The sequence below is a fragment of the Cuculus canorus genome, chromosome 2 (assembly GCF_017976375.1).
Source record: "Cuculus canorus isolate bCucCan1 chromosome 2, bCucCan1.pri, whole genome shotgun sequence".
NCBI lineage: Eukaryota > Metazoa > Chordata > Aves > Cuculiformes > Cuculidae > Cuculus > Cuculus canorus.
In genome coordinates, this window is record NC_071402.1 from 101,157,186 (window position 1) to 101,185,042 (window position 27,857).

A 27,857-nucleotide genomic window follows, 5' to 3' on the forward strand; every position below is an offset into this window, starting at 1 on the left:
GCTGAGAGAATTGGGATTGTTCATTCTGGAGAAGAGAAGGCTCTGGTGAGACCTTAGAGCAGCCTTCCATTACTTCAAGGGGTCCTATAGGAAAGCTGGGAGGGACTCTTTATCAGGAACTGCATTGATAGGGTGAGGGGTAATGGTTTTAAGCAGAAAGAGTGTTGGTTTAGAGTAGGTATTGGGAAGAAAAATTTCCTTGTGAGGGTGGTGAGGCAATGGCACACGCCCAGGGAAGTTGTGGCCACCCCATCCCTAGAGATGTTCAAGGCCAGGTTGGTTGAGACCCTGAGCAACCTGGTCCAGTGGAAGGTGTCCTTGCCCATCACGAGGTGAGGGGTGGAACTAGATAACCTTTAAGGTGCAGCCCAACTCGAACCATTCTATGATTTTATTAGAATAACTTGTTGGAGATCTCAGAATTTTGCTTGCTGTTACCTCCAATAAGTTTGTCAGATTTGGAATAACTTTGTTCATGCCTGAACCACAGTCCAGTTAACTGAGTCACATGTACTCTGTGTATTTATTGTATAGTTCTGTATAGTCACAGTTGTATAGTCACAAAAAGGCCTTCTGTATGGCTCTTTATTCTCAGTAAGGTTATCTAAGTGTATATATACTTTAAGACTAAAGTGATATTCTGAGATGTAATAAATAAGACTTTTAGAAAGTGCTGGAGAGTAAAATCCCATATGAGTTTGAAATTACTGGAATCACTGTGAAAGAGTAACAATGTAAAGTGTCTCACAAGGCACTGTTTAGTGATCAGGTTTTTTTTAGGGGAGATGGTTAATCATGTATAAACCTGTAGATTCCTGCATGGAAAAATCCGGTCTCAAGTTGACACCTATGAACTAGACATGCTAGTTGTTGTTGGCAAATATGTTGAGTAGTGGGCCTGTAAACGTTTATACTATGTTAAATTTATGAATTGTTCTTGCAATTTCAGAGGTGGCAGTAAAGTTGGAGAGGTGTGCATCTGAACACTCAGGACCCTGGCATATCTTTACCCATTCTTCCTATTTTAATAGCAATAGCTGAAGTTGACTTAGTATCTCTGAACCTGTTTGTATTTCTGTACATGTTGGGTAGATTCCAGTGCTGTTGAAGAATTATGGGATTTAACCAGTTCTTAAGCAGTCATAGTATTAACACTCTCTATTTTCACTCATGTAGTCTGAATGAATGTGTGTTTGGGTATCATAGAATCATAGAATTGCTTGGTTGGAAAAGACCTTTGAGATAATAGAGTTCAATCATACCTGTTTACTACTAAACTATATCCCTGAGTACTTCATCTACCTGTCTTTTAAACACCTCCAGAGATGGAGAAATCTCCCTGGGCAGCCTGTTCCAGCCTGATAACCCTTTTGGTGAAGAATTTCATTCTGTCTAAGATGAACCTCCCCTGGCACAACTTGAGGCTCCTTGTCCTGTTGCCTGTCACTTGGGAGAAGAGACCAACACCCACCTCTCTGCAATCTCCTTTCAGGCAGTTGTAGACAGTGATAAGGTCTTCCCTTAGCCGCCTCCTCTCCAAGCGGAACAAACCCAGTTCCCTCAGCTGCCTTTTGTATGGCTTGTTCTACAGCCCCTTCATAAGTTTTGTTGCTCTTCTCTGGACACGCTCCAGCACCTCAATGTCTTTCATGTAGTGAGGGGCCCCAAACTGAAATCAGTGTTTTAGGGGCAGCCTCACCAATGCCGAGTACAGAGGCACAGTCATTTTCCTGCTGGCTGTATCATTTCTGATAAAGGCCAGGATGCCATTGTCCTTCTTGGCCACCTGGCCACACTGCTGGTTCATATTCAGCCACCTGTCAGCTAATAACCCTAGGTCCATCCCTGCCAGGCAGCTTTTAAGCCACTTTCCCCTAGTCTGTAGTACTGCATGGGGTTGTTGTGTCCCAAGTACAGGACTCTGCACTTGCCCTTGTTAAACCTCATCCCACTGGCCTCAGCCCATCGGTCCAGCCTGTTCAGATCCCTTTGCAGAGCCTCCCTACCCTCAGGCAGATTGATACTTCCTCATAGCTTAGTGTCATCTGTGAACTTACTAAGGGTGCATTCAATCCCTTTATCCAGGTCATTGATAAAGGTACTGAACAGAACTGGACCCAGCACTGAACCCTGGGGAACACCACCTGTGACCGGCCTCCAACTGGATTTAACTCCATTTACCGCAACTCTTTGGGCCTGGCCCTCCAGCATTTTTTTACCCAGCAGAGTGTGCATCTGTCCAGACCAGTGGCAGTAAGTTTCTGAAGCAGCATCCTGTGAGAAACAATATCAAATGCCTTGCCAAAGTCCAGGTACACTGCATCCGCAGCCTTTCCCTCATCCATTAAGTGGGTCCCCTTGTCATAGAAGGAGATCAGGTTAGTCTGGCAGGACCCGCCTTTCATAAACCCATGTTGACTGGACCTGATCACCTGGTTGTCTTGTGTGTGCCGTGTGATAGCACTCAAGATGACCTGTTCCATGATCTTCCCCGGCACCACGGTGAGACTGACAGGCCTGTAGTTCCCTGGATCCTCCCTCCAGCCCTTCTTGCAAATGGGTGTAATACCTGCCAGCCTCCAGTCAAGTGGAATTGCCTCAGTCAGCCAGGATTGCTTATAGTTGATGGAAAGTGGTTTTGTGACCACCTCTGCCAGCTCCCTCAAGACCATTCGGTGGATCCCATCTGGCCCCACAGACCTGTGAATGTCTAGCTGGCCAAACTAGTCTCTAAACGTTTCCTCTTGGATCAAGGGAGCTTTGTTCTGCTCCCTCTCCCTGTCTTCTGGCTCTGGAGGCTGAATACCCAGAGAACATCTGATCTTACTATTAAAGACCGAGGCAAAAAAAGGCATTAAGTACCTCAGCCTTATCCTCATCCCTTGTCACTATTGTTCCCCCAGAATCCAGTAAAGGATGGAGATTCTCCTTGGTCTTTTGTTTTCAATGTACTTGTAGAAACGTTTTTTATTATTTTTCACAGAATTGGCCAACGTAAGTTCTAATTGGTCTTTAGCCCTTCTGATTTTCTCTCTGCATGATCTCACTTCATCCTTGTAGTCCTCTCATGATGTCTGCCCCTTCTTCCAAAGCTCATATACTTTCCTCTTTTTTTTCTGGGTCCACCTAAATCTCCCTGTTCAGCCAAGTTTTATTCCCTGTCAGCTCATTTATAGGCACATGAGGATGGCCTGCTCTTGTGCAGACAGGATTTCCTCCTTGAAGAGTGCCCAGCCCTCTTCTGCTCCTTTGCTCTTTAGGACTGCCTCCCAAGGAACTTTATCAACCCAGCCTTCTGAACAGTCCAAAGTCTACACTCTGGAAGTCCAAGGTGGCAGTTCTGCTGTTGCCCTCTCCTTACTTCTATAAGAACTGAGAACTCTGTCATCTCATGATTGCTGTGCCCCAGGCATCCTCCAACCACATCTCCCACAAGGCCTTCTATGTTTACAAACGACAGGCCCAGCGGGAAACCGTTCCTAGTTGGCTCACTCACCAGTTTTCTTCCACACACTCCTTTCTACTGCATTATATTTCCAGCAGACGTGATAAGTTCTCCCACAAGGACAAGGTCTAGCGATGGCAAGACTTCTTCCAGTTTCTTGTAGAACATCTTGTCAGTCTCTTCTCCCTGACTGGGTGGTCTGTAGTAGACCCCTACCACAATAACCTGCCTTATTGGGTGTTCTACTGATTTTTACCCATAGACACTCAGCCCTAGTGTCACCATCACTGAGCTCAAGGCAATCAAAACACACTAACATAAAGGGCTCTTTCCACCACCTCTCCTTCCTTTCCTATGCCGCTTGAAGGCTCCAGTTGTGTGAGTTGTCCCACTGCTTTTCTATTATGGCAATTGTATCCTAGTTTTCTTGCCATACAATGACTTCTAGTTCATCCTGTTTGTTGCCCATGCTGTGTGTGTTGGTGTAGATGCACTTCAGCTGGGCCGCTGATCCCGCTGTGCTTCTGAGAGGAATAGTCTTAAATCCTAAGTGACAACTCACCCATCAATAACCTTTGCATCTTTGCTGCCCCTTGGAATGCTATTCCCCTCTTCCTCCAAGATATGCTACTTGGCTCAGCAATAGGAGAAACAGTTTATCAAAACTCTCTCCAGCTTGCCCTGTATTTCCAGATACATTTTCAGGATATGTTCCAGAAAAATGGGTTTGCCTTTTTTGCCTTTCCTGAGGGCTGGCAGGATTCGCTGGTTAGTTGGAGCTGGCTATGAAGGGCTGTGCTGCAGTGGGTGTTGGGCAGGAACATATAGACTTCCTGACCCAGTGCAAGAAGATGCTAAACTAAAAACTGTTTCATGAACAAAGAGGAAAGAGCAATGAGGAACTTGGTCTTCCTGCTGCACTTAGGTTAGACCAGAGGATGTTAAAAAGGCTGTAGCCCAGACCACTAATGCTGCAGCGCTGTAACACCTCCCCTCCTCTCCCCCGCAATGCCTCTACTCTTTCCGGTCTAAGCTTCTCCCAAAACCAAGCTCTGCATCAATTTTGGATGCCCTGGATGAGTGCCTACCCTAGCCAAAAGGTACAGAAACAGCAGAAACAGGAGAATCTGGAGACAACCAATAGCTTAAATCTTCACCTGGGCTAGATGGTATCAGGGAAGTACTGCTTCATCTGCCCAAGGCTTGCCTGAGTCCTGAGCATGGTGTTTTAAAACCAAGCTGCAACCAACAGTCTTGAGAAGTGGGTGGACTTGCGGGGCTTTGTGCTGTTAAACCTGTGGAGCAACTTGGCCGCTATCCGTAAGGTCCTTTTGGCTGTGCTTCGAGAGAGCAACATGCCTGGAGAAGAAGCTAGCAGTGCAGTACACTGTGACAAAAACAGGTAAACTTGAGCCTTGGAAAGAATGGAAGCACCCATTGGTAGACTAGACTCTCTTTTCAGGAAGGTTTGCTGCCTCCTTGGGGCCGAATCAGGGACATCACAAGACTGAAGAGCCTGGTACACCCTTCAGACTACTATCCATTCCTGATCTTTCTAATGGTGTTGAAACAAAAAGCCTAAGGTTGATCAAAAGAGATTTCAGGGAAGAATACTAAAAAATTCAGGAGCACAGATAGTGTTTTCCTCAATCCTCGCAGTAATGGGGGAGTCTTCAAAAGAAACAAGGTAAGCCCAGGATATCAAAACCTGGTTCCAGGATTGGTTCCTCTGCCAAAACTGGCTATTTAAGCCATGGCAGAGCCTTCAAGATGCAGAGTATGCTGGAGCCCTATAAGATCTATCTTTCCCCGTGGGAAAAACATGTATTTGGGTGTAAGCTCTCTAGACTGATCAAGAGAGCTTTAAACTAGAAACAACGGATGAAAGAGATACCAGCAGGATTGCAGTGGGTAAGCCAAGATTTGGCATGATTTCTCCTAAGGGTTGCAATGCTAATAGGAACATTTACCCTGCTGCTAGGAGCATAGAGGGTTCAGTAGTGTATCTGAATGCTTATACACAAATGCATGCTGTATGAGAAAGAAACAAGATTAACTGGAAGCATTGGTTAGTTCCCAGAGCTATGGTGTCATTGATGAGACTTGGTGGAATTAGTCCCATGGCTGGAATGCTTGGACGGAAGACTACAGGCTGTTCAGGAGGAATAACCAGGACAGGCAAGATAAAGTGTTGCACTGTAAGTAAAGGAGAAGTTTCAGCCCTTACAGTTAGTGATGATATAGTTGAGAGCCTCCAGGTGAGGATTAGGGAGATGGCAAACAAAGGAGATGTTGTGGGAGATGTCTACTACTGATTGCCCAAGTAGGATGTAGGCACTGATGAATTATTCTATAGACAATGATGAGAGATTTCTGCATCAGTGACACTTGTTTGTATGGGAGATTCAACTTCACAGACATTAATTGGGAATATCATGCTGATGCTACAAGGAGGTCTTGGAAATTCTTGAAGTCTGTAGCAAATAACTTCTTGTCACAAGTACTCAGTGAGCCAGCAAGAAAGATACTGTCCAAGACTTGCTGTCTATGAATAGAGAAGGACTCACGGGGGATATGATAGTAGGGAACTGTTTTGGCCACAGTGACCGTGAAATGGTTGAGTTTAAAATTTTCAGTGTAATAATCAAAAAAAGACAACAGAGTAGCTACCCTGAACCTCAGGAGAGCAACCTTTAAGCTATTCAGGGAGCTATTTAGCAGCGCATTCTGGGAATCTGCTTTTGGGGGCCTAGAAGTTCATGAATGTTGGTCAGTCTTTTAACAACCACCTTTCAGAGGAATGGGTGCAGGCAATTCCACTGTGTCATAAGTCAAGCAGGTGGGGCAGAAGACTACCTTGGCTGAACAGAGAACTCCTCATAGAGCTCAAAAGGAAAAAGAAATGATAAGATCTCTGGAACAGAGGTCAGGCTTCGCAGGAAGCTTACAAAGCTGTGGTTTGCATATGCAGGGATAAGACATGAAAGGCCAAAGCTCAATTAGAGTTGAAACTGGCCAGTGTTTTTTTACATAATAAGAAGGGCTTTTTAAAAATATGTTAATAGCAACAGGAGGTTTAGGAAAAACACTGGACTGATGCTTATTGAAGATGGTCATTTGACAAGCAGCGGTGAAGAAAAAGTGAAGGCATTAAATGTTTTTTTTCCTCAGTCTTTAATAATAGTGATAGACCTTGAGCTGTCAGAGTTGGAGAACCATGAGTGCAGGAAGAGTGGGAACTGTGACTTTCCATTTGTGGATAGTGAAACTGTGAGATACAAGGTATAGGAACTAGTGTATGTTACAGCAAGACTCCTCTTAATCATCTCCCAAAGATTTTGAGAGTCTGGGGAAGTCCCCACTGACTGGAAACTAGCCAATGCTATTTGAGTTTACAAGATGAGTGTGAGGGAACTACAGATCCATTGGTCTAACCTCAGATTCTGGAGAAAATTATACTTGGTATTATTGAAAGACATTTAAAGGACAATGGAATAATCAGGCACAGTCAATGTGGGCTCACAAAGGGGAGGTCCTGTTTAACTAATTTGATATTCTTCTATGATGAAGTCACCTGCCTGGTGGATGAAGGGAAGATAGTGGATGTAGGTTTTCTGGGTTTTATTAAGGCTTCTGCAGAAGTTGTCCAGCTGTGGGATGAGTGGGTTCATGTTGCACTGGGTGAATAACTGGCTGAAAAGCAGATCTCAAGGGGTTGTAGTGAATAGGGCAACATCTGGCTGGCGACTGGTCACCAGCAGTGCTCCTCAGGAGTCAGTTCTAGGGATAGATCTGTTATATATGGTGCAGGATTTGTATGCACCCTTAGAAATTAATACCAAAATGGGAGATGCTGTTGACTCTGGAGGGACAAGAGGCCTTGCAGAGGGATCTAAATAGATTGAAGCACTGGGTGATGATTAGTAGGATGAGATTCAACAAGTCTAAATGCTGGATTCTGCACTTGGGATGGGGTATGCTGGGCACAAGTGTAAATTGGGTGAGGAGTGACTGGAGAACAGCATGCAGAGAGGGGTCTTGGGGTGCTGATTGACAGCAGACACAATAAAAGCGGCTTGCCCTGGTAGCCAAGAGGGTAAACTACCTTCTGGGATACATCAAAACCAGCACAAGCAATCAGTTGAAAGAGGTGATTATCCCACTGTAGTCAGCATTGGTGCAGCCTCACCCTGAATACTGGGTCCCACAACTGAGGAAAGATGTGAAGGTCTTCAAGTGTGTCCAGAGGAGAGCAACAAAGCTATTGAAATGGCTGGACAGAATATCCTACAAGGAGCAGATGAAGACTTTGGGATTATCTATTTTGGTGAGAAGGAGGCTGAGGGGTGATCTCACTGCTCTGTGCATCTCCCTGAGGAGGGGAAGTGGAGAGGAAGGCGATGATCTCTTCTCCCTGGTACCCAGTGCAAGGATGTGTGGTAATGGCTCAAAGCTGTGTCAGGGGAGGTTTAGGCTTGACATTAGGAAGCATTTCTTTACCGAGAGGATGATCAAACCCTGGGACAAGCTTCCTGGAGAGGTGATCTGTACCCCATTCCTGTCACTGTTTAAAAGGCAATTGGGCAATGCCCTTCATAAAATGCTTTGGCTTTTGGTCAGCCCTGAAGATGTCAGGCATTAGAACTAGATGATCATTGTAGGTCTTTTCCAGCTGAAATATTCTTTACTTTTGCCTTTCCTTTTCCCATCCTTTTCCTTTCTTCTTCATGTCCTTTTCCTTGCCTTGCCTTACTCTGCCCTGCCCCATACATGCATGAAATATGCAAATAAGAAATTGGAACATGATCAGATTTTGCTTTATTGGGATTAAATATTGTCTTATTGTACCTCATAACAATTGTGGCTAGAACTTGAAATGTTTTGATGACCTCACAGTTGATATTTGTACATATTTTTGTTGAAGAAGTAAAATTTTCTCCTTCATAGCATTTCACATGATAGAAAGAATCTCTTTTCCCCTCCACTTTGCCAAAACAACGTAAAAGACCTTTCCATTGCTTCTGAATTTCACTGCTAGCAATGATCCAAAAGATGAACAGCTCTTCCATCTTCTGGTGGACTTAGAACATTGCATGTGGCTTGGTTCTTGAATTATTAAGTACAATTCTTGAATTATTAAGTACAAATTAAGCACAGCAGAAAGGAAACAGTCTAGGAGGTTCCTGGAGTGCATCGAAGACAACTTCCTTGCACAACTGGTTAGCGAACCAACAAGGGAGGGTGCCTTCCTAGACCTGCTGTTTGTGAATAGAGAAGGTCTTGTTGGGGATTTGACGGTTGGAGGACTCCTGGGATTAAGCGATCATGAGATGATAGGGTTTTCAGTTCAAGGTGGGATTAAGAAGGGGGTTAGCAAAACAGTCACATTAAACTTCCAGAGGGCAGACTTTGGCCTGTTCAGAAGGTTGATTAGCAAAGTTCCGTGGGAAACAGTCCTTCAGGGCAAGGGAGCCCACGAGGGTTGGGCGCTCTTGAAAAATGAAATCCTAGCAGCTCAAGAGCAGGCCATCCCTGTGTTCCGGAAAAGGAGCCGGCGGGGGGAAAAGCCAGCTTGGTGGAGCAGGGAGATCTCAAGATGCGTCAATAATAAGAAGAAGCTCTATGTGCTCTGGAGGAAAGGACAGGCATCTTGGGTGGACTACAGGGACGAAGTGAGATTGTGCAGGGAAAAAATCAGGAGGGCCAAGGCCCAACTAGAATTAAAACTCGCTAAGTCTGTGAAAGACAACAAAAAGTCTTTCTACAAGTACATTAACAGGAAAAGGAGGACGAGGGAGAATATCCAGTCTCTATTGGATGCAGAAGGAATAACAGTAACAGGGGATAAGGACAAGGCTGAGGTACTTAATGCCTTCTTCGCCTCAGTCTTTAATAGCAAAGAAAGTTGTTCCTTCTGTTTACAAATCCAAGAGTTAGAGGGGCAGATTGAGGCTCCCATGATCCAAGAGGAGGCGGTTAGAGACTTGCTTGCCCAGCTAGACTCCCACAAGTCTATGGGGCCGGATGGGATCCACCCAAGAGTGTTGAAGGAGCTGGCGGATGTCCTTTCCAAACCCCTATCCATCATCTTCCAGAGGTCCTGGCTGACTGGGGAAGTTCCACTAGACTGGAGGCTGGCTGATGTTGTGCCCATATATAAGAAGGGTTGCAGAGAGGATCCGGGGAACTACAGGCCTGTCAGTCTCACCTCAGTGCCAGGGAAAGTCATGGAACAGGTAATCTTGAGTGCTATCATGAAGCACATGCAAGAGAACCGGGTGATCAGGCCCAGTCAACATGGGTTTACAAAAGGCAGATCTTGCCAAACTAACCTGATCACCTTCTATGACAAAATCACTCAGCTACTGGATGGGGGAAAGGCTGTGGATGTAGTCTTCTTGGACTTCGGTAAAGCCTTTGACACAGTTTCTCACAGCATTCTACTTCAGAAACTGTCAGCCTCTGGCCTGGACAGGCGTACACTCTCCTGGGTTGAAAACTGGTTGGATGGCCGGGCCCAGAGAGTGGTGGTCAATGGAGTTAACTCCAGCTGGAGGCCAGTCACAAATGGAGTTCCTCAGGGCTCAGTACTGGGTCCAGCTCTGTTCAATGTCTTTATCAATGACCTGGATAAAGGCATTGAGTGCACCCTCAGCAAGTTTGCAGATGACACTAAGCTGGGAGGAAGTGTGGATCTGCTGGAGGGTAGGGAGGCTCTGCAAAGGGATCTGAACAGGCTGGACTGCTGGGCCGAGACCAATGGGATGAGGTTTAACAAGGCCAAATGCCGGGTCCTGCACTTGGGGCACAACAACCCTATGCAGCGCTACAGACTGGGGGAAGAATGGCTGGAGAGCTGCACGGAAGAGAAGGACCTGGGGGTGCTGGTTGACAGCCGACTGAACATGAGCCAGCAGTGTGCCCAGGTGGCCAAAAAGGCCAATGGCATCTTGGCTTGTATCAGAAATGGTGTGACCAGCAGGTCCAGGGAGGTTATTCTCCCTCTGTACTCAGCACTGGTGAGACCGCACCTTGAATACTGTGTTCAGTTCTGGACCCCTCACCACAAGAAGGATGTTGAGGCTTTGGAGCGTGTCCAGAGAAGAGCAATGAAGCTCGTGAGGGGGCTGGAGAACAAGTCCTATGAGGAGTGGCTGATAGAGCTGGGGTTGTTTAGCCTGGAGAAGAGGAGGCTGAGGGGAGACCTTATTACTCTCTACAACTACCTGAAAGGAGGTTGTGGAGAGGAGGGAGCTGGCCTCTTCTCCCAAGTGACAGGGGACAGGACTAGAGGGAATGGCCTGAAGCTCCATCAGGGGAGGTTCAGGTTGGATATCAGAAAAAAATTCTTCACAGTAAGAGTCATTGGGTACTGGAACAGGCTGCCCAGGGAGGTGGTTGAGTTGCCTTCCCTGGAGGTGTTTAAGGAACGGGTGGATGAAGTGCTTAGGGGCATGGTTTAGGGAGTGTTAGGAATGGTTGGACTCGATGATCCAATGGGTCCTTTCCAACCTTGTGATTCTGTGTAATTCAGGAGTTTCTCTAGTTTGAATGCTACAGCAGTTGTGTTCACTATCCAGTAAGCTGTTTTATTTTTCATAGTGTATTTCACCAACAAAAAAAGACTCGGTCCTCCTCCCCATGCCACTTCTTCAAAACCCTAAGAGCTAGTGAAACACCTAGTCTGGTTTGTAAAGCGTTTTGCCACCTATGTACTGTCAGAATAGGCTGGATTCTTGTTTCTCACAGGTAAATAAGACAGGTGCTGTTACAACACTGAAAACTCGCATTTCTTCATAGTGAAGTATCAGTATTGCTGAGCATCTTGGAGTTTTCTGAAGAGGTGGTCATTATTTATTTGTTGGGTTTTTAAAGCTTCAAGACACGGAATCAAGTTAGTAGCAAGAGTCAACAGTGACAGATGCTTGTCTTATGGAAGGCATTTAGGAATATGCAGATTATTAATTATACCAGATAGATCAATGCACTACATTATATCTCTGATAATCTAACACAATGTCACTTATAGTCTTGCCTGACTACACACAAGCATTTTTATGGCATGTCCCTATGTTCTCCTGCACTGCAGTTTTAGATAGTTTGGATAAATCCAGTATCTAATTCAGTCTGCAAGCTGTGTGTGACACTGTGTGTTTCTGAGACCATCTAGGGGCTGTAAGCTCTGTCTGTCCTTCGAGGTTTACTAGCTTGCATTCTAGCATTCATGACGTCCCCCGTTGCCATTCAGACAAGGACCCCACAAGCACTTGTACTGGCATCAAAGGGAAGAGGGGAGCTGGACATGTGTGCCTCAACAGCAGGAATCATGCAAGCACTTGGACAAGTGACAGCAAAGGTGAGGCATGCTGCATGCCAGGCAGCTGTTGAGCTGGAAGCAGTCTCCAAAACATAACCTTGTGTTATGGTTTAACCCCATCTGGCAATTAAGCACCACATAGCTGCTCATACTCCCTTGCCCCCAATGGGATGGAGAGGAAGAGAATTGGAAGGCTAAAAGTGAGACAGTGTGTGGGTTCAGACAAGAAGAATTTAATAATGAAAATAAAACAACAATAATAATAAGTAATTAAAAGGAAAATAACAAAGAGGGAGAAATAAACCCCAAGAAAGTCAAGTGCTGCAGATGAAAAATAGTTGCTTACCACCAACTGACTGATGCCCAGTCAGTACCCAAGCAGTGTCCCCCTGCTTCCCCTTAGTTTTGTTGATGGGCATGATATCATATGGTATAGAATATTTCTTTGGTCAGTTGGGGTCAGCTGTCCTGGCTGTGTCCCCTCCCAACATCTTGTGCACCCCTAGTGGTCTTGCTCGCATGGCCATATGGGGATCAGAAAAGGCTTTGCGTAAGCACTGGTCAGCAATACCCAGAATATCAGTGTATTATCTGTGCTGTTTCCATCACAAATCCAAAACATAGCCCCATAGTAGCTACTATAAGGAAAAGTGACTCTCCCCCTGCCAAAACCAGCGCACCTTGCATCATAAGCACTGCAACACTTGTCTGAAGGCAAAGCTAGTCCAGGGAGACTGGTCATTTTAGAAGAGGGATATAATTTATCTGTGCTAGGGTGTTGTCCAAGAGTGAGATCATTGTCTATGTTTACCACATACTACTGCAAGCTCAGCCACTGTGAAGAGCAAATATTTCAACCAGGAGTCACTGTGCAGAATGTGAAAGGACCTATGCATTTCCACACCCACTGAGTCAGGATATAGCCCCATGTGGAGAGACAGTAAAGACAGTGGTTCCTGCCATTGCTTGGCAGGTGGAAGGCAACAGTTATTGTTAAGTTGTGTGTTCAGCAAACACACTTTGCTAACGTGGACACACAGTGCAGCAGTCCCAGGGTCTCCATCAGCAGTGGCCAGCCCTACTGGCTGTAGCACAGGCAGCTGTGGAACACATTCCTTACCACCATGAGAGCCAGGGAAGGATTTTTGGAACTTGGGAGTTGCAGATCTGCAGGCCCTGGGTAGCTGAGTGAGGCAGGGAAAGTGGAAAGGTAACAACTGCTAGAGGCGAGGCATACAGCAGAGAAGGACCTAGCTAAACCCTTTAGTTTGTTTGTTGTTTATCATCCTGCCTGTTTTGGGAGGAGTGAGCTGACTTGTCTCACTCCTGCAGAAAGTTTGCCTATCAAAATCGGTAATGAGGGGGTGTCAGGATGGGCTGCCTAGATAAGGCTAGAAATTAGAGAACTAATAGGGTACTAATAAGTACCCAGTCTCCTGCAAGAAAAGGGAAGGAAGCAAATGAAGGAATTAAAAAATATATATATATTTCCTGTCCTAAGTAGCCTACATTATGGCACTCAGGATGCTGCATGAAATGGAGAGAAGATCACTTTTGAATGATACACAGTTTGGAAAAGTGCAAATGTTTTAATGCTTTGGTGTCTTTTTTCCAATGATCTTTCAAGGTTCCTTCCAATCTGGGCTGTCCTATGGTTCTGAGTTCTAAGCCGGTAGAGCCCACTTAAATCTTTCTTGCAGTTTCCTCCACTGAAGGCTTAAATTGGCTTAGGCAAAGATGTGCGCTTAAATGCAGTAGTAGCTTTGCAATAACTCCTCTGTGATGCTCTTATTGTGGAGCAAGAAAGCTGACACATGTACATAGACCTAGAAACAATTTGCTTTTATTTGCTTTAACCAAATCTGCTTCTTTCTAATGGTCTAGTTGTCAGCTATTTGAAGCCACCTTGTTGACGTTCTTGGTATCTCTTATTGTAAATATAAAGTAGAGGTTCCCAGCATGAGGAATGCATGTAAAGAGGAGAGCATCTGTGGTAAAGTATACAGATAAATGGTGTTGGCTTAACTGATGACTTACTTGAATATAGAATCATAGAATTATAGAATCATTTGTTTGGAAAAGACCTTAGAGATCATTGACTCCAACTATACCTGCCTACTACTAAATCATGTCCCCAAGCACCTCATCTACCCGCCTTTTAAACACCTCCAGGGATGGTGACTCAACTACCACCCTGGGCAGACTGTTCCGGTGCTTGATAATCCTTCCTGTGAAGAAATTTTTCCTAATGTCCAATCTAGACTTCCCCTGATGCAGCTTGAAGCCATTCCCTCTTGTTCTATCACCTGTCACTTGGGAGAAGATACCAACACCCACCTCCTACCAACCTCCTTTTACGTAGTTGTAGAGAGTAATGAGGTCTCCCCTCAGCCTCCTCTTCCCCAGGCTAAACAACTCCCGTTCCCTCAGCCGCTCTTCGTAAGACTTGTTCTCCAGTCCCTTCACCAGTTTTGTCGCTCTTCTCTGGACATGCTCCAGGACCTCAATGTCTTTCTTATAGTGAGGGGCCCCAAACTGAACACAGGATTCAAGGTGCAGCCTCATGAATGCTGAGTACAGGGGGAGAATCACTTCCCTGGTCCTGCTGGCCACACTGTTTCTGATACAAGCCAAGATGCTCTTGGTCTTCTTGGCCACCTGAGCACACTGCTGGCTCATGATCAGTTGGCTGTCAACCAACACCCCCTGGTCTTTCTCTGCCAGGAAGCTTTCCAGTCACTCTTCCCCAAGCCTGCAGGGCTGCACGGGGTTGTTGTGTCCCAAGTGCAGGACTCTGCTCTTGCCTGTGTTAAACCTCATCCCATTGGCCTCAGCTCATGGATCCAGCCCGTTCAGATGCCCCTGTAGACCCTCCCTAGCCTCCAACATATTGACACTTCCTTCCAGTTTAGTATCATCTGCAAAATTGCTAAGGGTGCATTCAATCCCTTCATCCAGGTTATTGATAAATGAGCCCTGGGGAACAACTCTCGTGACCAGCCTCCAGCTGGTTTTAAGTCCATTTACCGTGACTCTTTGGGCATGCCATCCAGCCAGTTTTTAACCTAGTAAAGGGTGCGTCTATCCAGGCCATTGACAGCCAATTTCTCAAGTTGGATACTGTGAGAAACTGTCAAAGGCTTTACTGAAGTCCAACTACACTACACTCACAGTATTTCCCTCATCCATCAAGAGGGTCACCTTGTCATAGAAGGTGATTAGGTCAGTTTGGCAGTTCGTCTTTCATAAAACCATGCTTAGTGGGCCTGATCACACAGTTGTCCTGTGTGTACTGTGAGATGGCACCCAAGATGACCTGCTCCATGACCTTCCCTGGCACCAAGGTCAGACTGACAGGTTTGTAGTTTCCTGGATCCTCTCTGTCTCTGTGTGTAACATCTGCCAGCCTCCAGTTCAATGGAACTTCCCCAGAGAGCCAGGACTGCTGGTAGATGATGGAAAGAAGTCTGGCAAGCACCTCTGCCAGCTCCCTTAATACCCTTGGGTGAATCCCATCCAGCCCCATAGACTTATGAATATCTAATCTGCCTAGCAGGTCTCTAACCATTTCCTCTTGGATCAAGGGAGCTTTGTTCTGCTCTTCCTCCCTGTCTACTGGCTCATGAGGTTGAGTATCCAGGGAAAATCTCACCTTACTATTAAAGACTGAGGCAAAGAAGGCATTAAGCACCTCTGCCATATATATTAAGATATGTTTTTTATATATGTGTATATATGTTATATTAATTTCACAATACCAAAGACAATCCATTATTTTGCTACTACACTAGCAATCTTATATGCACATAACAATATTAAATCTATATATGTATATGTATGCAAGTATGTTTACCTGTTAAGCTTAGTAGGCTGTGCATATATAGTGCTTATTTCTGCTGTGGGCATGGATTCTGATGTCTCATTCAAAATTACACTTAAACTGAAGGTCTTCCTTGCTGCAATCAGCAACTGACTGTACTTTAGGTACTCCAACAGTAGCATGCTCATCGATGCTTAACAGTGTGGCACTGACAATCCAGCTATTTTGTGAAAGCTTTGAGTTATCCACAGGGATGGAGAATTTTTGTTACAACTTGGAAAGCTTGGTGGTAGAAAAAGGGGTGAGAACAAAGAGGAGCTACATGTGACATAGACACAAAGCTTTTTTAATAATGAACAGATCTTAGAGGACATGAGTACCTTTTCCTGCATTCTCATGGACAAGAACACATCAGGTATCTGACAGTCCAGTTCAGTTTGTAAATTTTTACATAGTTGCTCCTTCCTTTTTTTTATTAGAATTTATCCTATTTGAGCAGAACTTCCGCTCTTGTAGAAATGATATAGTGTATTAACTCACAGGAATTTGAATTTCAGAAGCTGTGCATTTTAATGCAAGTAGAACGTAAATACCCAAGTTAAGTGCTGAGTTCTGATCTGCTCGGTGGAGAATCTGTGTGGTGGGGAGAATGGCCAGGTGCTTCAGGAGAACGGAAGTACAGTGGGTCCAGTTACTTCCTACTGGTTTCTTGCTGACTGCTGTGATCATTTCTAAATATGGGGAAAAGTTTGGCAGCATTTAATTAGATCTGTGAGGAGAGTGGAAGTAATTTTGCCTGACTTCTATATAGTTTGTTCTTCGTAATGTAACCAAAATGCTACCCAAAATTACAGAATCAAAGTTGCCATGCATGGATGAATTGTGTTGTATTTTATGTATATATACGTAAATGCATTGTATTATGTTTTTTGAGATGGAGGGAAATGTACACCTGGAAAATTTAAGGAGTCTGGTCATGCAAAGTCATGACAAGGCCAAACCTCAGAAGCCTTGACAGTCCTTTGGCATTAACCAGACATGAGGGAAGTCAGAGTTGGTGAGTGTAGGCTGGTTGATTTGGGGTTCCTTGGGTACCAGCACCATCATCCTTTCATCCCTATTTCCAGCAGTGGCACTTGGTGATATTTTTTCTCCCAAACAATTAAAAAAAAGAGTAAAAATTTAATTGCCAAGCCTGCACTATGCTTTCTAAAATATTGCCCAGTTTCCTCAAAAGTTTTTGCTGGTAGCTAAAAATTTCTGCCCAACAGATGGCAGGATTGTATAGTACCTGAGACCTACTTGAGACTGTAAAACTGTATTTCTCTTAAATTGGACTTTTCTAGGTATTGTTCAGACAGTTAAGATTACACAGAGTAATTGCAGTGATATGTACACTTCTTGTTCCACAGAAAACAGGGGGCATATTGTGTCTGTCAGTATCCTTGGAGGATATGGTCCTTTTGAAAAACGTAAGTCATCCATCTTTGTTGTATTCTAAAGTTGAAGCCATTGTGTTTAAACTGAATGGTGCCACTTGGTTTCTAAAATGCAAAAAATGATGGAAGTGACTCTGGTGGATGTGGGTAATGAAGAGAGTTTGAATGAGGTCCAGACACTTACCGGGGAGGACTCTGAGCTCTTGGTGCACCTCTCCTGGGAGCAGTACCCCATACCCCCACCATGGCCCCTCTGCTAGCTCACTGCACCTCATTCCAGCTGCTTACAGTCAAACCTAGAAGTTCCCAGAAGGAATATGAAGAATTATTAATGAGGAGGGATAATGCTCTTTTCTGCTGTATCGCTGGCCTCTGCCCTGGACTGCATCTGATTCTTTGCAGTAGCATACAGATGTTTGTTTCCTTAAAGACTTTAGTATAGCTCATTTTGGAATGGATTTTACAGTTATCTAATAAATAACACCTTTTAAGCAAATTTCTATTTTATGTACAATATCATTCTGAAATGCCTCATAGTTTTTGGAGGAAAATTGTATTCTATCATGTAATTAGAGGCCAATTATGAACTTGCATATTCCATGTGTATTTAAAATTGAAAAAACATGATTTTCTTTAACACTGTTCAGAGGACTAAAAATAAAGCGTCCTAAGGTTTAGATGAAATTAAGTCTAATCTGCTCTTAATGGGTGTTCCTTAGATGAGGGCTTTTGCTTTGTCCCTTGCAGATTTTGTGGCATGGTTTGTTGGAGTTTTTTGGGGGGAATACTTTTGATATTTTTTTGTTTGTGTTTATCTTTAAGTAAATACTCAAAGGCTTTATAGCTTGGATTTCTGCCTGCTAATGTTTGTAGTTGCTATCCACATGGCTAAATATTTTGATACTGTAAGTTGTTTTATATTAAGTATGGAGTTTACAAATGTAAGAAATTGGTTGTGGTTAACATAGACACTTTTCTTCCTCACCTATATAACAAACTTGTGGAAAGCAGAGAAATGCTCTGTGCAGAATCCAACATCTGCCTTGTGTTGCTTTTCTCAGAAGAAACAGGGAGTAACTCAAGGATGAGATTTCAACATTGCAATTGCTGTTGCTGATTCCCCTCATCTCTAAAGGTGGATTCAGATTGTCAGTGTAGATCACACAGGTTAATCTACAGTGGAGCTTTTCCAGCTTTGTCACATCTAAAAAAAAACTCTAGCAAAGCAGTGTAGTCTGAGCCACACCCCTACAATTTTTATGGCTCTCTCATGGAAGATGTCTGTAGAACCTGTGATTAGATTTAAGGAGAAAGCCAGTGCAGTTTCTACATAATATTTGTTACTGAACTTTGTAAAAGAGAGTGCTAATGCAGTTACTGCAAGTCCGTGATCGAGTACGGAAGATAATCAGTTTTAATAATCAGAATGATCAATGCCGCTTAAATCTCACACTTTGAATTGCTTGAGAATTCATTCTGATCAAATCTTGTTGTAAGTCTTTTTAAAAACACAGCCTCATTCAGAAAATTAAATTCTTATTACCAGCAATATTTGCTCCTATCATTGCTGACAATGGTTGTAGAAGACATTTCATAACACTTGAAAAGACCAAACCTGAAAAAGATGTGATCCAGATACACTCTTAGAAAAAACTACTAAATGTCCTATTTGCAGGCCAGTGCTTGGAAGTCTTTGATTTTGCCTGTGCTTGTGCACTGAGATCGGAGTGTGTTAGATAGTCATGGCTAGTTCCTGTTAGATAGCTCCTGTTTACTCAAAGAGTAGGAGTATAGAAGGAGAGTTGGACTGGAAAACAATTTACTCTGCTTAGTGAAAATATAGCTGCACGGTACAGATCGAAACCCTATCCTCAGCTGCAGCTGTCCAACAGTGCCTCATAAGCTGGATTAATTTTTGTACATTTAAACTGCCATACACACGTTTTAGGTTAAAATAACTTAACTTGTATTAATCTAATAGACCCTAACAGTTTCACGTCAAGGCTGCCTCATCTTCTTCTCCTTTTCTATTAAAAACACAGAAATGTCTTTAAAGGATATTTTCCTAATCCTTTCCTGGATTTGAGCTTTATTGCCCTTGTGCTTTATTGAGCTCCCATCTGGAGGAGAATTACTGTTATTTGCTTGATGTTTGCCAGGAAGTTCCATGAAACCAGAATGTTTTCTCCTATAGTTACTCAGCCATGCATAAAAGCTGAATCTTGAACATCATATGATCAGCTACAGGAAGTTAGTATTTTGTATAACTTTTAGAATAGTTTAACAAATAATTCTCAAAGACTGGACAGGCCAAAGCACTATTACTAGAAGATTTTATGCCAATAAAACTTCATAAAAGACCAGCGATATGGGTAGATGAGGTGTTACAGCTGGTGTCCCTACCAGCAAACTTTGGCTGACTTGAGTTTGTTCTGGAACGGAGGTCAGTAGAGTTTAAAAACCAGCTAGTGCGATCCTCTGGCCTGCAGCATCTCTAATGATTGATGTAGGTCTGCTGACATTGGGTGCAACCTTGTTCTTGAAATAACCCCTTAGGGAGACTCAGACCCTTTCCTATGAGATCAAATACACAATTCTAATTCTTGCTTTAAGATCTTCTTGATATGCATATGTCCATTCCTAGACGCCTTGCATTTTCTTCCAGAAACAGCAGAGGAACAAGTATTATCATAGAATCATACAATGGTTTGGTGGGAAGGGACCTTAAAGATCAACTAGTTCTAAGCCCCCTGCCACTGGAAGGGACACCTCCCAGTAGACCAGCCTGCTTGAGGCCCCATCCAACCTGGTCTTGAACACCTCCACGGAGGGGGCATCCACAGCTCCCCTAGGCAACCTGTTTCAATGTCTCACCACCTTCATTGCAAAGAATTTCTTCCTAGTATCTAATCTCAATCTTCCCACTTCCATATTAAAGCCATACTCCCTTGTACTGTCACTACATGCCCTTGGAAAAAGTCACTTTCCAGCTTTTTTCAAGCCTCCTTCAGGTACTGAAAGGCGTCTATAAGATCTCCTCGGAGCCTTCTCTTCTCCAGACTGCACAACCCCAACTCTCTCAGCCTGTCCTTACAGCAGAGCTGCTCCAGCCCTCTGATCATCTTCATATCCTCCTACGGACCTGTTCCAATAGTTCCATATCCTACTTATGCTGGGGATTCCAGAACTGGACACAATAGTCCAGGTGGGGTCTCATGAGAGTAGAGGGAGAAAATCACCTCCTTCAACCTGCTGGCCATGCTTCTTTTGATGCAGCCCAGGATATGGTTGGCCTTCTTGTCTGTGAGCGCACATTTCTGGCTCATGTCGAGCTTCTCATCAACCAGCACCCCCAAGTCTTTCTCTGCAGGGCTGCTTTCAGTCATGTTGTCCCCCACACTGTATTGAAACCACAGATTGCTTCGACCCAGGTAAAGGACTTTGCACTTGCCCTTGTGGAACCTCATGAGGTTCACACAGGCCCACTTCTCCAGCTTGTCCAGATCCCTCTGGATGACATTCTGTCCTTCAGGCATGACAACTGCACCACTCAGCTTGGTGTCTGCAAAGTTGTTGAGGGTGCATTCGATCTCGCTGTCTATCATTGATGCATATATTAAATCGCACTGGTCCCAGCATAGACCCCTGAGGAACACCACTTGCCATGGATTTCCTTTGGGACATCGAGTCATTGACCACTACTCTCTGAATACGGCCATCCAACCAATACGTTATCCACCAAATAGTCCACCCATCAAATCCGTATCTCTCCAATTTAGAGAGAAGGATCTTGTGGGGGACTGTGTCAAAGGCTTTACAGAAGTCTAGATAGATAACATCCATTGGTTTTCCTGTGTCTACTGTGGTGTTTACCACATCAACAGAAAGCCACTAGGTTGGTCAGGCAGGTCTTGCCCTTGGTGAAGCCATGCTGGTTGTCTTGAAGCGTCTCCCTGCTGTCCATGCACTTTAGCATAGCTTCCAGGAGGATCTGTTCAATGATTTTTCCAGGCACAGAGATGAGGCTGACAGGATGATAGTCTGAAAGGCAATTTGGCAAGCTGCCAACTTAGAGATTGTATCCTTTCTACAGCTCTAGCTGCTTCTTGAATAACCCTGTTGTTTCAGAAAATTTGCCTGGTGGTCATATAATCAGTGCCTGTTTCTTCGACAACCAGGCTGCACAGCTTCTGCTACTGGAACTTTGCAGCTTTTTCCATTCAGTGTGACTGCAGGTGCTTTGCCCAAACAGTGCTTTGCAGTTAGGACTGTAGTGGAAGTATTTCCATTCACTTCAGGAAACAACAGATAGGTTCTTAATGAATAACAAAAAGATACATGCATTTGGAGGAAGATTTTGATGTAAAAGTTTTCTAATAATTTCTAACATTACTGACCCTCACTCTTCTCAACTTTCAGGAGCATTAAACAAATTCTCTGATGTAACTTGCTCATCTATAAGATAGTGGTGTAACCTCTATCTACTGCACTACTTGTTAAGAGGTATGTATTTCTAGACTGTTTTGAAGATGAAGATAACTAATTGGACTGACTTAATTGTTCTTTTTCTTGACAGCTAGGGAAATATCTTCAAAGTTATTAAATAATTGTTTTTGCAACAGTATGGACATTTCCTTGTGAAGATTTGACATAAAAGATAAATTACCAGCTACAGCAAGTGGTATGAACTGGTTCTTTTGGGTAATAAAATATTATTCTCTTCCTATTTGGCCAAAAAGTTAAGATTTAATAATCTCAAAACCAACTGTCCATTTCATTTTAGAAGTGGTATCTACATGTTAGTATAACATTTATTATTCCTTTTCTCTTAAGATGGATTTGGAGGCAAACATATTGGGAGTGTAAGTCACATGAAAATATATTACTTTATTTGTACAATATATGTGGAAAATGTTAAAGGTGTACAAAAAGACTATTCACTTGGTGAAATTAGCACCAGCAAAGAAAATAATGGAAATGATTATATTTACTTTTCATATTGAGGTTTCACTCATATGTACCTAATGGAAGAATGATGGTAGAGCAATTAACCTACAATGTTTTCTCCAGTGATATGCTAAATTGAATGTAGGAACGAAGTTGTTAGAACCTCCAGAAGAAAGTTTCGGCTGATCAGTTTTGGATAGGCTGTAGATGTCTGAATGCTCACAGCTGAGGCACACTGTAGGGAGGTCAGTGGAAGGATCTGCTCAATGTACCAAAGCAATCAGAAATGTCAGTTTGTAAAGTAGTGCAATGAAGAAATTACAGAATCTTTATGGAATTAGAGAATTGGCTATTCCATCTTGAATACAGAGCTGGAATTTTCAAGGGATATAGCAGAAGCTGAAGAGTTTAAAAAATAAGGCATTGAGATGAAAACAGACGTTAAAATCTTGCAATTAACTTTTTTCAATATAGAGACTACTAAGAAATGTAAGAGAATAGAAACACTAAACAATAGGAAGATTGTTGTCATTCGAAAGTATATTTGATAATGGATGGTTTTATTTTATAAAACATTGCACAAGTGATATTTTATACTTTTTTGCTTTTTTTTTTTGCTTGAATATCCCCTTCTTTATCACAGAGGAAAAAACTCTGTGATAAAGTGAAAATTCTAGAGGACTCACACAAACTAATATTTCTGTGAGAAGATTTTTCAGTTATATAGTAGTGAGTAGAATGTAACTGTGAGGGATAGCAGCTTTTATGTTTTAGTATAAACTGGGTCAGTGTTGTCTATAGCAATCATTGATTGTAAAATGTTTATTTTAAGTAATAGAGTACTTTTAAACAGAAGTTATAATGCCTCCTAACTTCTTAAAATTAATTATGTTTTATTAGATAAGTAATAATTCTGTGCAAACACTGAACACAGTATTAATCAAAATTTTGACTGGGTCAAATATTCAACTGACTACAAACTGGCTGAGGTCCACTGAAGATCTGCCAATATCCAGATTTGGCTCAGAACATTTGGTGAAGCTAAAGTAATGCTGAATGCTTTCTTCAAATGGTGCCCTTCCCCAGGATTGCGTATTGGGAGGAAATCCTCAGAGACCAGAACAGATTAACTGCTTATAATAATAGCAAAGTACAAACAAGTAAGCAAACAAAAAAACAGCCCCCAACCAAATCACATGTTTTCCTGTTATGTTCTTTTTCAATGCCAATCTCCTCTACAGTTCTAACAATCTTGTGGCTGATTAGGTTGGCCATGGTAAAAAAAGTTTATTACGATAATTTCTTTAAAAGACCAACATTGCTTTTCCAAGAATAATGTGTCCTAGATGCTGTATGCATAGTCGCACAAGGAATCTCCACCTCCTTACTTGAGGTCACTTGAAAGCAGCTGTGAGAACACAGGCTCTAGCGTGCAAGTACCTCACTAGAAGTGAGTGCAGTGCAGGGAGGCTGGAGACCAGCCCAAGGCTAGATCTCCCAGGCACTACCACAGGAAAAGTATTTTAATTAAAGCTGCTCAGCTTTGCCTTTTCTTGAAAAGCTTTTAAAATGGACAGTCCTACTTCTCCTTGCCTCTGCCTTTCTTTTCCTTATTGTAAGGTAATGACTTCATTTTTTTTGAAAGTGCCATTCTGGCAATTTGTCACAGTGATTACCTCCTTCGCTCTCTTACATCTTATTAGGACAAAGAAAGAATTGAACAGTATACACCAGCACATATGTAGAATCATGTCATCTTTGTAATCAAAGAAGAATGGTAAATGTGGTATGTCAGTGTAATAAATTAAGTAGAATTGCTAGGGGGAAAAAAGCCTCACTTTCATTGTTTCTTCCACAGTGATAGCGACCTGGGAAAGATAAAATGTATTCTTAGCTGTATATTAAAACATATATTTCTTTTTTTTTGTGAGATCTGTACAAACACCACTTTTAGGGACATATACCAAAAGCAGGACAACAATAAAGCAAATACAGAAGCAGTAGAGAGCACTCGGCTGCAATGCTCACTCAAAACTCTTTGCTAACCTGTCCCAGTAAGTGTATCGCTTATGCAAGTACATGGACTGTGTTTCCTGTGCCATCAGGAGCAGTGGTGTGTTTTGTCCTAGACTGATATGTAGAAAAAAAAACGTGTTAAAAATATTTTCATGTTTACTACAGGACTGTGCAGGGATAAACAAAAGAGAACTACATCACACAAAGTACTATCCCTGAGGTTATGCCCATATTCAGCCTACTAAGTCACTGTAACTTGAACAAAGTAGAGAAGACACTTTGCCCTTTTCCTTGCATTACATAGAAAAAACACAATCATGCATGCTCTCTCACAGGCAGATACAACACAGTCTTTAAAGCAGTTCAAAAACCATGATAATATATAAATGATTGCAGATGATGATTGGATTTTTCTAAAAAAGGAGTTAAGCTTCTACAGAGAAAGGTGAAGGAGAATTAGGAAGGGAGTGGGAGTTCAGATGAGAACAGATATCTGGTGAAATGATTTTTTGCAGGAGAAAAGATGCAAACACATGGACAGGCTGTTGCTGGGGAGTCCAGCCCCAACAGCATGAAAAGATTTTAGGTGTCTTCCCTCTGTTCATGTCACTCATATGTCTCTCAATCTACATAAATCTTGTATGCTAGCAATATAAATGTGCATCCCAAGGGCAGTGCACCAGAGGTAAATGGGTATTGAAGAGTGTAAAAGGGAAGGGAGAAGATGAATGATAAGAACATATTTATAAACAGGGACAAATTTGGAGTGTTATTTAAATATAAAATATTTTTTCAGTGATGTCCAGAGACTCACTTTAGCCTGTAACTCTATCTTGTGGTCTCTAAGTCACTTTAAGAATATGGCTTGAGGATTCGGTTCCTTTTCTGTGTGGCCCTTATCCACAGCTACTCTGAAGTAATTGGGTTAATGCTACTGCTAACTGATGGTGCCTTTTCATAGTGTGGAACTGATGATCTTGAACCTTGCTGTATACTCTTGTATCTGGGAAGAAGAACTTGAAAAAATAAGTTGCAGTCTACTTCACTGCAACTATCCTTGGCTTGTGTGTACAGAGAGGAACCTTGTGGCTGATTGCTTGCAGTGCCCTGTAGGGATGAGAGTGAGACAGGCACTAGTTCTCCTAGGAAATTAGCAGTTTTTAACAAACTTCATAATATTTCTCAAAGTCAAGACCATAACAACAAAGTTAATTATTTTCCTGAGGTAGCATTAGGACAAGTTTTACCCTATTCCTCATTAAACATTTGAACAAAAGTAGTTCCTATATGTATTGTAAATAAATACCCCAAAATATTTAGCGCATGATGGTGGCAGCAGAAGATGTAATGAAAATGGAAAAGACCTCTTTTCCACCTGATTATTTAAAACCAAGTCTTAAATTCAGGATTACTACACCAAGACCCTGTTAAGTAAGCTTGAGAGAAACAAGCACTGTGCATGCATGTTGTAAAAAACATTAAATGGTCCTGTGTTTTGGACACAACAATGAAAAAAGACAATAGAAAGGATTTTATGTGGTACCTATAAACTTACAGTTAATGAGATGACATGTAAATATTTTAAATACTTGTGTACTGTAGGGCATAGCCAGCTGTGACTCATTAAAATGACAGGAAAAATTGCAGAAAACATTCTTCTGATGTCCCAGAGGAGGAAGAAAAAGCCTCATGCACAGCCTCAAGGAAAGGCTGTGCCAGTACCATGGCAAGTACAAGTTGGAGTTTTCCAAGGCTTCATCTGTTCATGTTCTCTCTTGCTGTTTACATAACATAATAACAATTGTTGGTTATCTCTTGTCCAAATGAGGATGGTCAGTGCATATGGCATTATAATCCAATGTTTTGGTTTTTTTTTTTAATCCCTGGGATTCAGTTACTCCTCATCTTTCCATTTGGTTTATGAAGAATCTATGGTCAAGTTGACGTTTTTTTTTCCCTCAGGTTGTACAGGTCAAGTTAGACACCCAAAGAATAAGGTTATATTTTGCAAATGGGATCAACTAAACAGTGATACAATCACATAAACATAAAGACAAAGACAGAAAACACATTTGATATACATGTTTTTGGATGAACTCGAGATACTGAAAATACAGTCTTTCAAAAGTGAGGTTCTTCAGAGGAAGGATAAAACCTGTTGTGAGGAGCCTGTTGCAGGTGTGGTTACTTAGTCTTGAAAGTAAGAACAGTAGCAATATATTAGCATCAATGGTTATTAACAGGCTGACTAGACAACGTTTTCAAGTGGTGCAAATAGCAGAGTTGAAACTTTAGAACTAGACACAAGAATCTGCAAAATGTAGAAAAATCCAAGACAGTTGTTAAAATAAGTCCCTTGTGGCTGCAGACAGCAGCACTGACTAGTCAGTGAATCAAACAGATAAAACCTTTACAATAAAACATTCAATGTTTTGAAACAGCAGGATTCTGAGACGAATGGAAGACAATAGGGGACCTTTGGAGAACTTCGAACTGTTTTCAGATGTTTCAGCAGTTTTATGTATTTATGCTTTGTATAATTCAGATGTGTATTTGGCAGAACACAGATTTTAGATATTGTTGTTCCTAGCTAAGGTTCATCAGCTGATTGATATTAAAACAGTCAAAATTGCAAATGACACAGAAATCTTGCACATAGTTACAAACAGTAAAAACAAGCAGTACTTCAATATGTAATTTCAATCTGACTATTAAATAGGGCTGAAATAGCTTTAATGATACAAAAAATTCAAAATGCATCTTTTAATGTTATTTCAGTGAGTTTGGATGATAAAAATACTTAGTTGCTTTTCTCCTCTCTGTTGTCACTGAAAATTTGGGTTTATAAATATCTTTGTGGATATGGCCTCTGGTGCCAAGGAATTTTAGCTGTGTATCAGGAATCTGCTATCCAGGCTTTGTAATCAGCAAAACAATTGTTCAACTGTGTATGAGAACAAACATAAAGGAGTTGGCAGGACAAAGCAGTAAACTAATGGAGCAAGATTGTAGACAACTGTGACATCTAAACTATTGGCTCACAGTTTATGTTGAAGGTGGGCTGTAGGTTATTTTTCGAGGTGTAATGGCAAATAAAATGTTTAAGATTGGCTTTCTGTGTTTCTGTGCAGGTTTTTTTTTGCCTAGAAAAAAATGATGGTGCAGAGTAACTTATGAAGGCTTATGTTGGCCTGTCCAAGCAGGGAATTACTCCCCTCTAAGGGAATGAGAGATGGTGTGACGGCTTCTCTTTGATATAACAACGAAGAAGAAAAAGTAGTGGATGAACTTGGAAGAACTGTGGACTAAGAATCATCGAATCATATAATGGTTTGGATTGCACAGGACCTTTAAAGATCATCTAGTCCAACCCACGTGCAGTGAGCAGAGACATCTTCAACTAGGTCAGGTTGCTCAGAGCCATATCCAACCCTGAATGTTTCCAGGGATGAGATATCTACCACCTGTCTGGGCCAGTGTTTTACCACATTCATGGTAAAAAAAATTCTTCCTTTTATCTAGTCTAAATATACCTTCTTTTACTTTAAAACCATTACTTCCAATCACAACTGTCCCTGCTTAAAACTTAGTCCCCATCTTTCTTATAAGTCCCCTTTATATAATGAAAATCAACGATAAGCTTTCCCCAGAGCCTTCTCTTCTCCAGACCGAACAACCCAACTCTCTCAGCCTTTCTTCATAGGGGAGGTGTTCTGACCCTCTGACTGCTTTTGTGGCCCTCCTCTGGATCTACTCCAACAGGTCGATGTCTTTGTTGTACTTGAGGCTCCAGAGCGGGAAACAGTACTCCAGGTGAGGTCTCACAAGAAGAGTGTAGAGACCTTTCTTTTTTCTTCTATTACTGTCATTGTT

The 27,857-nt window shown here is 42.4% G+C and overlaps 1 long non-coding RNA gene across 1 annotated transcript; it reads left to right on the plus strand.

The window, feature by feature from the left end:
- The first annotated feature begins 1,692 nt into the window (after nt 1-1,692).
- LOC128851325 (uncharacterized) lies at nt 1,693-27,796 on the plus strand. The gene is made up of 4 exons (XR_008448668.1): nt 1,693-2,253; nt 16,995-17,054; nt 21,441-21,524; nt 27,116-27,796. It is a non-coding gene; the product is annotated as an uncharacterized LOC128851325 (long non-coding RNA).
- The last annotated feature ends 61 nt before the right edge of the window (nt 27,797-27,857 follow it).